Source organism: Pongo pygmaeus, chromosome 7 (assembly GCF_028885625.2).
Source record: "Pongo pygmaeus isolate AG05252 chromosome 7, NHGRI_mPonPyg2-v2.0_pri, whole genome shotgun sequence".
Taxonomy (NCBI): Eukaryota; Metazoa; Chordata; class Mammalia; order Primates; family Hominidae; genus Pongo; species Pongo pygmaeus.
The window spans coordinates 148,130,633-148,145,081 of record NC_072380.2 but is presented as its reverse complement, the minus strand read 5'-3'; the positions used below and the strand labels follow the sequence as shown (position 1 = coordinate 148,145,081).

Genomic DNA, 14,449 nt, shown 5'->3' with positions numbered 1-14,449 from the left:
GTTAGCAGATCAGCTGCTAATCTTTTTCTTCCCAACCAAACTTTGGATTTTTGCCTTTAATATTAACTTCTGTAACAAAACATCCAAATATTTGGAGCCATTTATTTTCTCCCTTCACCATGTGTATGTGTGCATGCTACGCTTATACACAAGCATGGGGATTACTTATCATTTATGGATAAGGAACTATGCATTTAGATGTATTTAATTTCTGTGGAGCCAGAATTCCATCTCTAGAAAGAATCCTATTTCATAAAGTAATCTGATTTCTGCATAAAGTATCAGGTAACTGTGGAACGGTCTTCCCTGACAGGAGAAATGGGATCCGTTAGAGAGGAAAAAAGTAACTTGTTATTTCAACTGAAGTTCCATAATGGGTTTCAGAAGAAATTCCAAAATATTCTAGGCCCAGTGTACCCTTATCTTGGAAGTCTCACTTGCATTATCAATACAAATGAACAGGATTATTGCTAAGATTTCTCCCAAAACTAACAAACATTTATTTGATGAGCTTTAGGGTAGTTTAATAGGAAGTGCCAAATACATGTTTAGGAAGAGTGGAATGAACTCTGACTTATTTGGATGTTTCTGATGCCCTATGCAGAACATGTTGTCTCTAGAATTCTTGTGTAAAATTACATCTTGAACATTGGGAACATACACTCCCTCACATGGCCTGCAGAATTCCAGAAAGCTACACTGTGATCAAATGATGGCAGGATATCAAGGTCATTTGAAAGGTTCAGGTTCTTCTTTTTTTCAACTGCTTGCTACTTATCCTAGTAAAATGCGAAGATGTGTGGGTGCATGATATTCTGAACGCATCAAAAATAAAGTGGAAGTGGACAGTCAACCTAAAACAGTAAAAAAATGGCTCTATACAGGTTCTGAAGCATCAGGTAAAGAATAGCTACCATGCAAATCAAACAAAAAAAGCCAAGGTCAGTGTTTTACAGAAAGAGACAAATGAGTCTATACTTTCCAAAATGGAAGTATTCACTAGTGTACAATAAAGGCCAAAGCTGCAGGATCCTTAGAGATCCTTAGAGAGGCCAGTGCTTCCTACAGAGTGGTACATGGGGTTGATACATGAGTTTATGATGTTATGGTACACAAATAAACTTTTTATTTTCATAATTATGTATTTATTTTAATGAGTGCAATAAATACCTATTTTTTGTTTTGGGGAGTTTTTTCTTTATTTTCAAGTTTTTACTAGCCACCGTTCAATTTGTCCTCCATTAGCACCTTGTTCTCTCTATTGGGGAATCTCCCATTTTGTATCCTCCTGAGGAACTTGGCCACCTGTGGAAGTCAAAGGGACCAGATTTTCATCCTCCTCACACCTGTCCCAAAGTAGGCAGGGTGCAAGTGTGACTTGAGCTTGGCCAACCAGACACTGTCCCCATGATTTTGAATTCTGCGCAGATAGATGACATGGTGACATGGGTGTCTGATAGCCACATTCATTGTGGTGACAGTGGTGTGGCAGTGGTGCTTCGCAGAGACCAGTCATCCCAGTTTCATGCAGTGGTTCTGCTGTCTGGTTAACCAGGCCAACTTCAATCCCTACTGGTCTTCAAGCCTTATCTTCTAGCCTCCTAAAGTTACCTGAGCCCCAAGAATGTCTCCAATAAGATCTCACTCTGCTTAAGATGGCTGGAAGATTTTCAATTGCTTTCAACCAAGGATCTTCTGACTGATACAGTGTTAATTAGAAAACATGTTAATTAGCAAATCAAAGCCATGATTTTATGGATATTATTCTTTCATAAATGGCAAAGTCTTAAAACAGGGTTGATTTAAATTAACTGGAAAGAAAAGCTTTAAGAGAACAGTGGTGTGTGATTACAGGAAAACAGTGGTTATTAGGAAGACAGTGAATTGGCTCAAATCCCCTCATTTTACAGAAACTGAATGTGGGTCCTAGGGAGGCTAACAGACACCAGAAAGTCCCCAGTAGCTCAGCTGCAGACCCTACCCAGCTTCAGGTCCCCTGACTCCATATGGGTCTCATAATCTACCCACATGTGAGGGACAGAGCCCAGCTCCCACACTAAGGGTCCTGCCCCATCACACAGCTGGGATCATCTTGGGTTCTAAATTCACAGAGGCCTAGGTCAGCAGCCAGGACTTTCATCCTTAATCACTTAAAAAAAAAAAAAGCCTTATTTTTTTCTGTTTATTTTATTTTATGTCTTCAAACTTGGTATTGACAAGCCTGACAGCATGGAGTACATGTACCACAAATATTCTGTTTTTCATTGAGTCATTCACTGCTGAGGAATAACACCCCCTCCCCACATAGAAGTTCTAAACAGATTAATTGTGACAGTTTTATTCCTCAAGAAACCTCACACTCCAGCCCATCGATAACCCCCTTGAAAGCAATAACCTTCTGTGAAAACACCCAGAACCCCTTGACCTATGGCTCAGTGGGAGAACTGTTGTTTTTCTGAAGCCATCTCATCAGCATCACTCAGGAGTGCAGTAATTAGTCTGACCAGGGAATAAAGTCCTGTTTCCCTTACATTTAAAAATCAACTCTTGAAATAATTTTCCACAAGAAGCCAACAGAGACCTATCCCTTTATATTAACTACCAACTGAAGCATTCCCTGGCGGCATTTCTCCACCCTGGTCCATGCCAATTACAGCATCGTAACCTAGAATGAAGTGAAAATTGTCCATGTGGGAGACAGGGCTCTGCAGTGGAAAGGAGAAAAGATCGGAGTGAGATAATCCTGGGTTCTAACCTTAGTCTTGCGACTGAGTGGTGCTTGGGGGGACAGTTGGACAGAGGAAGGCATCCTAGGCAGAGGGAAGAACACAAATGGAGCCATGGAACACAAAACCATGTCGGGAGATGAGTGAACTTCAGGAAGGGGGATGTGTCTGGAGAGCAGGGCATGAGGGGTGTCTGGAGGCAGGAGACTGGGGCTGCAATTGATATCAAGGAAACAAGATTTTATCTGGGAGGCTGTGTGGGGTATGAAGAGAGCACTGTTGTGCAGTCAGACAGATCTGTGTTGGAGGTCTAGCTCTGTTACTTTCCAGCTGTGAAAGTGGGATAACAAAGCTTCCTTTCTAGAGTTACTTTGTGATTTAGAGCTATTGCGTGCAAAAACTGTGGCACCATGCCTGGCTCAGAAATATTTTTTCATAAACAGTTGCTTCTTTGAGGAACTGAGAGGCCATTGAACGTACCCATTGTGGTGTGGAAAGATCTTCCCACCAATGCATGGAGCATAGATTTACAGAAAACACCTTAAAAAAGGCAAACTGTTCGAGGTCATTGCACTTTGCTCGGTCAGGAAGAGCCTGGGGCAGAGCAGTGGATGGGGGCACAGTTGGTACAGGGAGGAGGGGCAGATGCAAGAGGTATTTGTTAAGTCAAAGGTACGGGTCCTGGCATTGATTGTACATGGCAAGGAGAGCATTGTGACCGGCGGAGGGTGGGGTGCGGGTTAGGGGTAGTAAGAGTTCAGGATGATTGCCAGGTTTTGCATGAATAATGGGTCCGTAGTGCAGCCCCCAACAGAGATGTAGAATGTGACCAGGCATGATGGCTTGTACCTATAAACTCAGCACTTTGGAAGGCTGAGGCAGGAGGATTGCTTCATCCCAGGAGTTTAAGATCAGCCTGGGCAACATAGTGAAACCCCATCTCTACCAAAAATAAATTAGGCAGACATGGTGGTGCATGCCTGTAGTCCCAGCTACTTGGGAGACTGAGGTGGGAGGATCACTTGAGCCCAGGAGGCAGAGGTTGCAGTGAGCCATTGCACTCCAGCCTGGGTGACAGGGTGATACCCAGTCTCGCAAAAACAAAAACAAAAAAGAATGTAGAATGTCAGAAAAGAAGAAACAGTTGTTGTAGGGAGAGGTTGATTCTCAGGTAGAAGCTAAGCCAAAGCCAGAACCAGAAGGAAAAAATATAATTAAATTCCTGGGTTATTTACCTACATTCAGTTGAAAATTCATGTTTTTTTTTTAAATATACAGAGACAAAACATCATAATGAAAGAACACTGAACTTGGATTCCCAAGACCAGCCATGCAAATTTTGTCTACCTCCTAACTACTGTGTAATTTGGGGAAAATTGCTAAGCCCATCTGAGCTTCAGTTTTCTAGTCTGTAAAGTAGGGACAATGACAATCAGTCCTGCTGCCCCCATCAGCTGAAGCACAGTGTGCAATGTGCAGGACTTCTCACCAATCACAGGCTTGTCCTCAGGGTCTCGGTCCCTAGTGCACAGACCATTCAAACATAGGGCCCTTCCTGTGGCACCTCTCAATGCTGTGATTCTGAGGGTCATGGATGCTCCTGTGTTCTGAGAAAGCGGGTGTGGAGTTCCACATTCTCCTGGATGCCTTCCATGACAGGGCTCGCTGAGAGACTTGGGAGCGGGGACAGCACGCTCCTTTGTGGGAACACACAACACTCCCTGCCATCTGCCTGAGGCAGGGAGAAAAGAAGACAATGTTCTGTCCTCAGCAGGAACTGGCGCTATCAGAAAGAGATGGAACAAGAAGATCTGTTCCATTTCAAGCCCAAGAGAGTGACCACTGATAGCTGTCCTCAGGCTTCATTGAGGACTGGATGAGAGGGAATGTGGAAGAAAATTTTAGTAGGAAGGAAATAAATATGGAGGCTTGGAGGGGAGAGAAGGAAGGGAGGGAGGGAGGGAGACATGGCTGGAGGAGGAGAGGAAGGAGTGGGAGGAAGGGAGACAGGAAAGGAAGGAGAAGACAGAAAGAAGCCTACCATTTCTTGAGCTGATCTGATGCATTAGGTAAGGTGCCAAGCTTTTTCACACCCTCTGTCATTTAATTCCCACGACAACTCTTATTTTACAGGTAAGTAAAATTATGAGGCTGAGGCCAAGAATGGTCAAGTGCCTTACCCAAGGTTAAATCAGTTTTCTGAGCCACAGCCTGTCTTTTCCACTAAAACATGCCACTTCCCCTTCTGATCCTCTATGTACTCAGAGTGTGAGTGAAGTCCTGGAGGAACTACAAAGTTAGGCACCATGAAGAGGGGCATAGCATCCCATTGGAAACATGGGATACCCCATGCTCTTCTGGGCCAGTCTCCCCTGTTGGTCTGCTGTACTCTGTTCTGGGCTATGCCGGAGAGGAGAGAGAAGCCCTGACAACCTGACAGCCAGAGCAGGGCAGGCAGGGTGGTGATGGGTTTCCAAATCAAGTCCTATGACTGAAGAGGCTGGGAGCACTTGGCTGTAGAAGTGACCACCAGTAAGGACAGGCAGCTGTCTTGAGCCAGTTGCTGTCCTGAAGTGGGGATGGAAGTGATCGCAGTTCCAGAGGCCTGAGCTCAGAGAGCTGCAACTTTTGTTTCTCATGGAGCTGGGCAACCTTCAGACCAGTAGTTTGGTTCATTTCCTCTTCTTTTTTTTTTTCTTTTTTGAGATGGAGTTTTGATCTTGTCTCCTAGGCTGGAGTGTGATGGCATGATCTTGGCTCACTGCAGCCTCCGCCTCCTGGGTTCAAGCAATTATCCAGCCTCAGCCTCCCAAGTAGCTGGGATTACAGGCACCCACCACCACACCTGGCTAAGTTTTGTATTTTTAGTAGAGACAGTGTTTCACCATGTTGGCCAGCTGGTATCGAACTCCTGACCTCAGGTGATTCGCCAGCCTCGGCCTCCCAAAGTGCTGGGATTACAGGAGTGAGCCACCGCACCCGGCCAAAGGACTGCGGCTGCTCTTTTTCGAAGTGTTATTTAAAAATGTGTACAGTGTTTGTTTAGAGAGACTGAGAGCTCTGAGGGGCATTCAATGACCAAGAGGCCCTGGTTTCATTATGCCGAGACCTAGTGAGTCTCTTCTGGACTCAAATGTGTGCAAAACTAAGTCAAGGCAGTCTGGAAACCAGCCATAGTTATTCATGCTTGTCCCTCACTGTGAGCACATTATTAAAGCTCTTTCTTCAGTCACATGGGGTAAACTCCCCACCCTTGAGGAGTTCTGATTAGTAAATTGACCTCCATCTCCTTGTATTCTTAGTGATCAAAACCTAGATGGTCTCCAAGGCAAGTACTAGTGGCCCACCCTTAATCCAGTTGCACCTGCTCATGCTCTAGAATTCAGTTCAGCGGCATCTCTTTGAGGCACCATTCTTGGTTCTCTTGGTCAGGTGAGGTTCTCCTTGTTGCTTCCGTAACACCATCCCTCAATGTGTTCCTTCCTCGTATTGCAATGATGTTTAGATGTGCCTGCCTCCCTCACGAGACTTGGAGATACATATTATTACCACCATTGCCCCCACTTAAGAGGCAAGACCGTTGGGGCTCAGAGAAATTAAGTCACTTCTCTAAGGTCACAGAGCTAGTATGTAACAGAGCTAAGATTTAAATCTACCTCACCTCGGTTTCACTCCAAAGCTTGTAATTTATTTTCATTTCAGACTGTTTCTACAACAAATAGATTTCTAAAGTGCCTCTACAGAAAATGCGTTTTCTCTAAAATGAACACCAAACTGGACACTTGAGTGCCCCCAAGGGTCTTGAGGTGATAGAATAGTCTGCCTTTCAAAGAAAATGATCTTACAATTTACAAGTTTGCCTCTCAATTAACTGAGCACTGTGGCTCTTTATTTAATGTTATTTCTACATAATCTAATTTCGGCTGCAGGTTAATGGACCCATAGGGAGTTACTGCTAGTTCAGTTTCAAACGAATTCAGCAGCATTCCCAGATTATTGGTTGTTAATGGGATCACCCAGCTGTTTTTACTTCCTCCCGATCCTTCTCGAGGTGACTACAGAGGAGAGGACAAAAACAGACGCAGTGGGACTCATTTTTAGATCACTGGGACTACTGAGCTCTCCCTCTGCTGGCTTCCTGGCCACACTGGGTTCCAGCCCCTAGAAAACCACCTGGTCATAGCCAGAGCCAGCATGACCCGCACTATTATTCATCCAAACACACTGACTGAGCACCTAGTGTGCCCAAGGCACTATTCTGGTGCAGTTGGAGACACAGAGATGGATCAAGCATGGTGTGAAGGAAAAATATAAATCGGTTGGGTTAAATCACTAAAATCACTAAAACTGAGCTGTGGTTTCCTTACATGCAGTGTTCATCATCAATATGCCTATCTTCAATTGTTTGTTTGTTTATTCATGTAATGTTGACTGAGAATCTGCATGCACCAGATATTTTTCTGAGGATACCTGGGTAATTCCAATCTTGTAGGTTTATGGTCGCATAAGGGATATAGACAAATTAATAAGCAGCAAATAGTTCAGGGTGATTGGTCAACAACAGGGAAGTATGAGAGACTATGAGAACACAAAGGAACCATTCCTCTTCAGGACTAAGAGGTCAGGCAAATCTTCCTAGAGGATTTTATGGTTTAGTTCTGAGTTTGCCCTGAATATGAACACAGGCCAGCCAGAACACGCATAGCAGTCTCCCAGAGGTGGGAGAGGAGAAAAATTTTAGTCAAAAGGAACAACATGAGCAGATATGCAGGATGAGAAAAAGTAAGTCATCTTCTTAGGAAAGTATGATGGTGAATATGTTTTGAGTGGAGTTCAAGTAAGGGTAATAGTGAAGAGGGAGGGGTCTAGAGAAAAGGAGCATGTATGAGACATAAAGGGTCTTGAAAACCTGGAAAAGGAGATGGATTAGACTTTAACTTGTAGACAGCAGAGAGTGGAGGTTCCCAGAGATGTGTGAGGAGCAAATGTGGTCTTTCTGCAAATCACCCAACTGTTCTGTGTAGACTTGATTTGGGCCTGGAAAAATTAGAGTCTGGGGCAACTGGACCACAATTGTGGCCAGGACTATTGAGGAAACAATAAAGAGGGAGATAAGAGGGACCAATTTGAAGGAAAGTTGGGAATAAGTGCCAGGAGAACTTGATAGACATGAAATGAGTTCATGTAACTGCAAGCATTAGGCTTTTAGAAAACTACAAAGTAGAAAAGCAAATGCAGTTCACTCAAAGCCCAGATTTCCACATTGTATGAATTAATGACACCTAAATTAATGATGTTTTTCTATATTGGGATACTAGATCAAAGTCATTTTACTCAAGATTTTATAAATGTAATAGTATTTGAAGAAGAAAGAGTTTGGAAGAATAATAGCACAAGATGGCTTTGATTGTAGGCTTTAGGGTGAATCAGGGTATGGTAGGTCATGGGACACTTCCCCAGATGATGACAGACAAGGTAATGAGTGGCTTTCACTTTAATGAGGGCCAGAGCTTCATTTTCAAAGGGTTATTAAATTAGGCTTCACTGATGGCATATTTAATTTGCTTTAGAAAGGGAAAAAATGGTTTCTCAAAGGCATGGCAACACAAAGTTTGATGGTCTTTTCCATGATACTCCACTCATGACATAGCCTCAGAGCTGGAGATTAGCTACAGGAGGCAGAATGCCTTACAGATTTTTTAAAGCATGAAACATCTTCATTCTAGAACAGGTGATGTTTCACGTTTTCTGAAAATCACACCCCAGGTTTTGTGCCCCAAATGTGTGAGCAGAAGTGGAAGAACACACTGTCTGGAGGCAGGCCAGCATGGCTGGAAACACCTGCTTTCGCCTAAGCCAGCTGCACAAGTTTGGGGAAAATAACTTAGTCTTTCTAGTATGTTGCTTTATCTGTGAAATGAGGCTGAGGGTGATAGCTCACCTTGCAGGGCAACTGTAAAGTTCAGATCAGAGCATTCCTTCCTCACTTCCCTGACACTGAGTTTTGTTTTCTGCACAAGATGAGGAGGATAAATCCTGACTTGCCTGCCTTGCATGTTGCTGAGAGCTCAAGGGACAATGAAGGCTTAGAGTAAAAAATGTGTTTGTGTGACATCACAAGACAGATTGGCAACAGAGTAGAAGCTAAGATCAAGGTGTTTAAACATTCCATACCCTCTCCGTTGTGCCAGGCTATTTAATGCCCAAGTCCCCAAGACACAAGGGAATTTGTTTCAGGGGTAGCAACTCTCTGGCTTTCCCTTTTGTGCCATTGGCTAGTTCAGGAATAATTGGAAAGTGAGCCCAGAACCCTCAAACACAAACCCTCATGTACAATCCTTGATTCTGAATCCCAACCTCTTCTCCAACTGCAAGCTCCCCTTGGTGAATCTCCCTTCCAATCTCTCCTCAGCAGCTTCCTCCTCTGGGCTCATGTTGCTCTAGTACCTACCCTCACAAGGGCCTTTGTCATACTTGGATCTGAGGGACCCACGTGAACACTGTCTGCTCCCCTTCAAATGAATGCCTGGAGGGCAGGACTACAGATACAGGACTCCTATCTGTAATCCCTCCTGACACTCAGCTCCTGTCCAGCACTGCAGGCACTCAATAGAGCTGCCAGAATTAAATATGTTAAAAGAAACTTGACTTCCAGATTGTTCACTTGACTAACTTAAAATATGCTTTATTTGGAAAAGGTAGGAGGGACATAATTAATGGTCTCTACCATCATCCAGGCTGAGCTGATGCTGTGATTTGAAAGGGGATTCTTCCTAGATTGCTTACATCCACATTACCCCAACAGCTCTTCCATTCTTCTGGTGCCCAGATCTGCGTCATCAGGAGAGGGTTGATGAAGAGGAAGCACAGGAAGTAAGTCAAACATTGACAGCTTAACCTTAATTCTTTAAAATATCCTCAGCAATAAGGCTGGGGATGGGGGTGTTTAATGAAGGTTAGCTAGGGGACAGCCATGTTTGTTTTAAAGATTCAGTGATAATATTAATAATTCAATGATAATTAAGTATATAAGGCACACAGCAATTCACCTTAGGATATAGTAGATGCCCAAATAGATGTTAGCATATCTCACCTTCATTTTTCAGGTACTTTTACCCGGTTATAGCTACCATATTCCCAGAATAATGCAGAGGTCTCTTCCTTTAATTCTCAGTATAAAAAACCTCTCTCCATTCTAAATCTTCTTTACCTAGAATTCTAGAATTCTCAGACTTAGTTCAATATAGCCATCCTGTTTTTAGAGCTTTAGAGAGAGTACAGACCAGGTGTGAGTCATTCCATCTTGTGACTTAGTGTGTCTTACAGTCTGAGTCATAAAACCACAAAGGCACAGAACATTTGGATGGGAAACCAAAGGGAGAAAAAATTAAAGTTTCTCTTGGCACACGAATAATCTTGAATCAAATTTGTAACAGAATGTTGAAACTGAAGGCTCATGGTAAGCCTCATGATAAGCACCAGGAGGTAACAGATGAGAGATTCAAATCCAGGTCTCCACATATGGAATTTATGAAGGAAATGTCAGAGGACCTGCCCAAGCAGTAGGCTCCTCTTCCTCATTGTGGTTTTTTCTTTTCTTTTCCTTTTTTTTTTTTTGAGACATAGTCTCGCTCTGTCGCCCAGGCTGGAGTGCAGTGATGCGACCTGGACTCACTGCAACCTTCATCTCCCGGGTTCAAGCGATTCTCCTGCCTCAGCATCCCAAGTAGCTGGGATTACAGGCATGCACCACCACACCCAGCTAATTTTTGTATTTTTGGTAGAGACGGGATTTCACCATGTTGGCCAGGCTGGTCTCAAACTCTTGACCTCAAGTGATCTGCCCACCTTGGCCTCCCAAAGTGCTGGGATTACAGGTGTGAGGCATCGTACCCAGCACTTCTTGTGGTTTTAAAGAGTGTTAAGGGAATGAAAGAAGGAAAATTGCTGAGGAGATTTCCTCAGAGATGCAATTGTATTTACGGGTGTCACCTCAAGTGTGGTGAGTCTTCCATGGGGTCACCCCAAGACCTTTGGAATGTGTTCCCTGCAATTGAGATCTAACTGCTAACCAGGAAATGCAGTGGGTGGAGGAGGGCTGATGTGCCATTTTGGGGGTAAAACCCAGGGCACCTGCTGCATGGGGATCCATTGTTTTTTGGAACAAGGAACATGGGAATGTTTTCCATGAGTCAGTATGGGACTGAGATGGGTTGAGAGAAAGCCAGGATGGGGACATTCCAATTAATAGGACTGCCCCAAGTAGGGGTGGGATCTATCATGAACAACCTGGATTCCTAGAATCTGAGGGAGGAGGTGAAGCATCCACCCAAGTCAGGTTGCTTCCATCTGGGTTGGGGGAACGTCAGGGGAGTCCCAGTGGTAGGATTCATGAAGCGCTCAAGAATGCCCAGGCCTCCACCAGGTCCTCGGGTGCTAGGGTTGCAGATGATGGTGGTATGTGCAAGGGACTTGTCCTGTTCTCTTACCTCTTCTCCCTCTCCTCCAATCCTCAAGGAAAAACTGAGAAATGGAGAAGCCAATCCCCAGGTCTCCACCATTCCCTCCACAGGCTTTTAGCCTAAAGACACCTGATGTGGGGAAAGGAGGAAGACTCACTATCAAATCTGGTTGAGATATAGGGCTAATATCTTTGAGCACTCAATTACTGAATCAAGGCAGTGGTGGAGACTTAAAATGACTGTAGAACCGCCAGTTACCTGAGTCACCAGACAAGTCATGGGCTTGCCTTATTTTCATCCAGGGACAGGAGAAGGTTGAATACATATTAAATAGATGGCAGGAGAACACAATAAGGATGCATTTTAATCACTCTGCAAGCTGTGCTTTTTCAACCTGCATTTTATAAAACCTTGTCAAGCATCTCTTTCAAGCTCCAGGGAACAAAAATTACTTAGGAATAAGAAATGGTGAATGGATATTAGTTGTACAATATCCCTTATCATTCACTTAGAATGTGCGAAACATCCCTTGCATTTTCTCTATTTAGTGAGTGTCCTGGTCCCCATTTTTTAAAGTTGTGTGAGAGATATTTGTCAGAATCTTTATGGTCACCTTGTTTTTTTTTTGTTTTTTTTTTTTATTTTCTTTTCTTTTATTATTATTATTATTATTATTATTATTATACTTTAGGTTTTATGGTACATGTGCGCAATGTGCAGGTAAGTTACATATGTATACATGTGCCATGCTGGTGCGCTGCACCCACCAACTCGTCATCTAGCATTAGGTATATCTCCCAATGCTATCCCTCCCCCCTCCCCCTACCCCACAACAGTCCCGAGTGTGATGTTCCCCTTCCTGTGTCCATGTGTTCTCATTGTTCAATTCCCACCTATGAGTGAGAATATGCGGTGTTTGGTTTTTTGTTCTTGCGATAGTTTACTGAGAATGATGATTTCCAATTTCATCCATGTCCCTACAAAGGACGTGAACTCATCATTTTTTATGGCTGCATAGTATTCCATGGTGTATATGTGCCACATTTTCTTAATCCAGTCTATCATTGTTGGACATTTGGGTTGGTTCCAAGTCTTTGCTATTGTGAATAATGCGGCAATAAACATACGTGTGCATGTGTCTTTATAGCAGCATGATTTATAGTCCTTTGGGTATATACCCAGTAATGGGATGGCTGGGTCGAATGGAATTTCTAGTTCTAGATCCCTGAGGAATCGCCACACTGACTTCCACAAGGGTTGAACTAGTTTACAGTCCCACCAACAGTGTAAAAGTGTTCCTATTTCTCCACATCCTCTCCAGCACCTGTTGTTTCCTGACTTTTTAATGATTGCCATTCTAACTGGTGTGAGATGGTATCTCATTGTGGTTTTGATTTGCATTTCTCTGATGGCCACATATCTACAAGTATCTGATCTTTGACAAACCTGACAAAAACAAGAAATGGGGAAAGGATTCCCTATTTAATAAATGGTGCTGGGAAAACTGGCTAGCCATATGTAGAAAGCTGAAACTGGATCCCTTCCTTACACCTTATACAAAAATCAATTCAAGATGGATTAAAGACTTAAATGTTAGACCTAAAACCATAAAAACCCTAGAAGAAAACCTAGGCATTACCATTCAGGACATAGGCACGGGCAAGGACTTCATGTCTAAAACACCAAAAGCAATGGCAACAAAAGCCAAAATTGACAAATGGGATCTAATTAAACTCAAGAGCTTCTGCACAGCAAAAGAAACTACCATCAGAGTGAACAGGCAACCTACAAAATGGGAGAAAATTTTCGCAACCTACTCATCTGACAAAGGGCTAATATCCAGAATCTACAATGAACTCCAACAAATTTACAAGAAAAAAACAAACAACCCCATCAAAAAGTGGGCAAAGGACATGAACAGACACTTCTCAAAAGAAGACATTTATGCAGCCAAAAAACACATGAAAAAATGCTCACCATGGTCACCTTGTTATCAGCACCCTCATACCCTCCTGTTAGGAACTTTCATTGTTGCCCTGGGATTCTCTTCGAAGAAGGTGTTTAGGAAGAGAGTCCTCAGAATTGGGTACAGTAGGATGAGGAAGTTATGGCTTTCCATTGACCACCTTCATCCTGTGCCATTTTAAAGGACTCTGAGGTCTGTAAAATGCTGTAACCTGGATTAGCTAAAACCTCTTGGGTTGCCCCAGTGTATACTTAAGTCTGTTCTCAATACATAAGCATCAAAACACAAACTGACACACTCCCAAACACACACATACACATCCTCAAAACTACCCCCTCTCTGCCACATCATACATCAACTCCTAAAACCTGGAAAAGAGAGGTAGAGTTCTTCAAAAATATTCTTCCTGAAGGCTATTTAAGGTTACAAAGAATAGAAATAAATCACATACATCAATGCCCAAATTTCTGAATTTCTCCCTTAAGCATTTTTTCCCTCAAATTTCCCTTCCCTAAAGCAGCTATCCTCTCTCTCCTCACCCTATTGTCTGAAACCCTTGCCCCTACTCCATATCTCAACCATTTACATACCCTGTACCTCGATTAGCCGAACAAAGCCCAGCCTTTAGTCAGATTCTGAGCAGCTGCCCCTGCGCAGGCCCTGGCCCACTGAAATCTCTCAGGCAAGCCCAGGTACATCTGGATGGTGGATGGGGTATAAGGTGGGGTGATCACGAGGATCAACATGGCTTAGTTGCTTTTGATGTCTGCTTCTTTCTAGGACACTGGCTTGTCTTTGCCCCTGCAACCCTATTCTGGTACTGGCCAGTGGGCTGATGCTACACAGAAGGATGACTTCCAGCTCCCTGTGAAGGGGGCCTTCACATGTGTGGAGGCTCTGAGAGGAAAAGAGTGAATAGGACAGATTCCCTGGAACTTGGAATTTGCAGGCAAATTAGTTTGTCATTGTACCTGCTCAAGAAATGTTAGCTTCCTCATCTTCCTTTTCTGGAAGCAAAATGTTGTCAGTAACTTTACCAATTTAAGAAAGTGAGAATTCTCTTAGCTCCTCAAACAGTGGCCTTGCTAACAACCCCATGTTTTCTCTTCCATCCATCTTCCATGCCTCACTGAAACACCGAGTACACCTGACTGCCCACAATCAACAGTGTCTGAACATGCAAAAACTCATGAAGGCTGGCAACTTATTTTTAATTTGCACATTGCCTTCAAAAATTACATACACCTTGGCACTTTCAAAAGTCATGCTCCTTTGCCCTCAACTGCAGAATCAGG

The 14,449-nt window shown here is 43.4% G+C and overlaps 1 long non-coding RNA gene across 3 annotated transcripts in view; it reads right to left on the bottom strand.

Annotated features, from left to right (window-relative positions):
- Positions 1-4,675, bottom strand: part of LOC129042829 (uncharacterized) — a 59,521-nt gene extending 54,846 nt beyond the window's left edge. For all 3 annotated transcript variants that reach the window (XR_008504221.1, XR_008504223.1, XR_008504222.1), the window contains exon 1: positions 4,291-4,675. This is a non-coding gene — a long non-coding RNA (uncharacterized LOC129042829). The remainder of the gene's footprint in view (positions 1-4,290) is intronic.
- Between the last annotated feature and the right edge of the window lie 9,774 nt (positions 4,676-14,449).